The sequence below is a fragment of the Malus domestica genome, chromosome 09, assembly GCF_042453785.1.
Source record: "Malus domestica chromosome 09, GDT2T_hap1".
NCBI classification, from domain to species: domain Eukaryota; kingdom Viridiplantae; phylum Streptophyta; class Magnoliopsida; order Rosales; family Rosaceae; genus Malus; species Malus domestica.
In genome coordinates, this window is record NC_091669.1 from 9129032 (window position 1) to 9132711 (window position 3680).

Below are 3680 nucleotides of genomic sequence, written 5' to 3' on the forward strand. Positions count from 1 at the left end.
GGGCAATTTTGTCCTCTAGGTTTTGAGCGAATTAGGGGGTAGCCGGGTAGGCTTTCATTTGTTGTCGTTCAATGAGGGTTTCGGGGAGGCTATGAGAGAGAGAGAGAGAGAGAGAGAGAGAGGGAGGGAGGAAGGGAACAGAGACGGAGGTAGATGGCGATGGAAAGAGAGCGAGGGGGAGGGGTAGGGGTGATGGATTTCACAAGTGGGAGAGTGGGGATGGTCAGAGAAAACCATAGGGGTCGTCCGGATCTCGCGCTGCATGCTTGGATTTCCAAAGATAAGTTCGTTTTTTTTTTAATTCGATTCTTTACCATTAGCTTAGATTGTCATCATTTCTGCCTTTTTGTTGTGAATTATTTTCGAATTTTTTAGTACGTTAGGTCAGGTTTTGGGGGATTCCTCTCTCTGTTATGTCTGTTTGTTCTTTGTTCTAAGGTCAGTTGCTTTTTTTTTTTTTTTTGTGGGTTTTCAGTTTGTTAATCTGTGATTCTGTGTTTAGATTTTTCTTTCGTATATGATTAAATCGGTATTGGGTTTTGGTTGTTGAATTTTTTTTTTTGGGGAGAATTTGTGTTTGGTTGTCGGATTTAATTTGGTTTTTGCTTTCAGGAAAAACTGGGGTTCGAATTTTGGGGTTTTTGATGTGGGTTTGGTTTCTTTTTCGTGGAATTTGTTGTATTTGTACCCTTTGGGTTTAGGTTTCATCAGATGGCGTTTGTAGTGTTTATATTGAACTGTTGACTCTTTTATTCTTTGTAGGTGAAATTGAAGGTCAGTAATCTCTTAAATTGATGAGGGGGCTACAATTCGTGCAAGGAAAAAGCCAGAGATATGCTACTATTTTGGAAGAGAACAGATAAAGAGATGGTATCCTTCCCTTCTCCTCTGGAAATGCATTGAGTACAAGAAGTGTGTGCTTGAAAATATAAAGATGCATGTCTTTTTATTTAAACTTAGTCCTCTCTAATGATGTGCAGGAGGCCTCAAATTCATATCTTGAAATATTCATGTCTAAAGTTCTGTAGATCTTCTGTTTTGGGTTTTTTTTTCCCCTATTTTAGGCCAAATAAAAAAATTAGTATGAAGTCTGGATAGTCATTTAGAATTTGGTGATATTGAGAGTTGATGAAGTAGGTGTTGAAGGAGGAGGGGATGGAGAAGGTGAAGGTACTGATGGAGTATGAAATTGGTGAATTTAAGTCTGAAGGCACTATCACCTTGATAATTTGCACCACTGATATGTAATAATTTTCATCAGAAGCAATATGTCGAACTACTGCTGCATTGTCAGAATGAGCAGTTGAAACAATCGAGTTTATTTAATTATGATTTTCCTTATTAATTTGACCATGAAAATTGTCAATTATTTTCTAAATATTATATGCTTTAAGTCATAAATTGAGCAGTTTGTGTTACCCCTGTTGTCATTTTCATGCTCATTATTTAATTGCGGACATTACACTAAACGTGTTCAATCTGTTTCATAATTTCTGATAAGTTCATGCCCATTGAACGCATCAACTTATTATACATATATATATATATGTATATGTATATGATATATGTGACTGCTTTAATCAAGACTTATTGAATGAAGACAGCAGCAAGGAAATTTGAGCCTTGGCCTGTAGAGATACAATTTTGCAAGGAAGCTAAGCTAGGTACCTTCTAAACTTATTGGATGTGAAGATTTGTATGATCAAATTTGTGATTAATGTAATTGGATTCTATTAAAGTTTTCATGATTTTATAGAATTTTTGGTTTAAATTTGTGGGTTTTTTCATTTAAATTGTAGGGTTTGGAGAATTCTTAGTCAAATTTATGGGTTCTTTTGATGCGAATTTATGTGAGATTAATCAACTGCAATGTCAGATATGATAATAGGTGGGCATGTTCATATGTTTTCCAATGTTGTTATTTACTCTCCTATCCAACTCTGAATGTTGAATTAGTCAACTATTAATGTCAGATTAATCAAAAGTTGGGCATCAGTTCATATGTTTTTCAATGTTTTATAAAAACGACGCAATTTTCACTTGGTTTTGAGTATGTGGTTTTTTAAGTAGAATAGTGGGAGATTCATTTGTAAAAATTCCTCAATGATCATCTTAAAGCGCTCTAATACATGCATAATCTGAATGAATATGTAAAGACTACTTGAGAAACTAACCGTATACAAAATATGAATGATTTTATTTGTTTCTGTCTTTTTATGGGTTTGTCTACTATGGCTATTATGAGTTTCTGGTTTTCTTCATGTTTCAGGCAGTTGCTTCTTTAGGGACTTATGACATAGCATTAGAGATGGGAAAGAAGGTGATATGTCAAAGGTAATTTTCGTTATCCGTTCAATTTTGATGGTGGTCCTTATCTTAGTTGTGTTTATTTTCTATGTTGTATATATCCATGTACATATGCGTATGTGTGTGTGTAGCTCGATCATCTAACAAAAAACATGCTAAACTATATAGAAAATGAAAATGCTAGGTATTAGTGTGTAAAGGTGTTGCCTTTTTATTATTTTGTAGTACACTACTTTTATTGTGCTAGGCACTATTCTCTATCATTCAGAAGTAATTTGCACACAACAATTTAGAACGTTTTATGTGTAAATTTCCGAAATCATGGCACTATTGATGGTTGCTCTCTAAGCTGCCAAATTAGGTAAAAAAAAAAAAAATCTGAGCTGTGAATTTTTTGCTTGGTGTACTTGATGACATTACTAGGTTCATAGTGTATTGAACCTACAATGGTTGGTAGGCATTGCGGTGTACCATGTGCAGATGATTAGGGAGGGTGCAATACCAAGTGAAGAATTACACCTTGAGAAGGTAGACTTTCCTTCATTTAGATTTTGACCTCTATGTCTGGAGAATAAGGTTTGTGATTTTGGTATGCATATGTGGTTCTTGGTTTTAAGAACAAAAATTACTTTTGTTTTGAAATTGCAATTTGATTCATTCAAAAGTAGGAAAAAATGGGATCTTTGCAGTGAATTTGTCCTGTTTTGGTTCAGTGGTTTGGGCAATATGGACAAAAGTTACATTGGTTTTCAAATGGCATGCTTGATTCATTCAAAAGTAGAAAAAATTGGGATTTTTGCAGTGAATTTGTTCTGTTTTGGTTCAATGGTTTAGGCAAAAAACAAAGCTGCCTATTTGGTTCAATAGTTTGGGCAAAAAACAACACTGCCCTATTAAAGTGCCATGCTTGAATGATCCACTGTGTGTGTGTGTTCTGTGTTTTGTGTTTTATTTGGCTTCTGCTTTAATTAGATTTCAATCTTTAGCTAAATAAAACAGAACATGAATAGATTGTTAATGGATTTACTATGCTTGGGAATTTCAGGAATTTGGATCGTTGGAGGGAGAAGTTGGTCCCTTGGCATTTTGAGGTGTATAGTTATATGCCCTTGGCATTTTAATGCAATTGAAAATGCATTACGGAATCAGAACGCGCTGTTGCGCGTGGGCAATTTTCTAGTTATAACCTAAATAAGCCCTTTTCTCAAATTCAAAACCAAATATAAGTTTCAGAAGTTATATTTTGGAGCACCAATGTAACACGAAATATAAAATTTTCCTTCTACAATGCAAGGTTTGAACTTTGAACTTAAAATTCAAATTTGAGTATGTGTAAATTGGAGGAAAAATGTGAAAACTCAATCATTTTTTTT

The 3680-nt window shown here is 34.4% G+C and overlaps 1 long non-coding RNA gene across 1 annotated transcript; it reads left to right on the plus strand.

Moving 5' to 3' along the window:
• On the plus strand, window positions 1–3680 carry LOC103411440 (uncharacterized). Its single transcript, XR_011571189.1, has 5 exons — window positions 1–870; window positions 1601–1664; window positions 2270–2334; window positions 2731–2835; window positions 3353–3680. It is a non-coding gene; the product is annotated as an uncharacterized lncRNA (long non-coding RNA).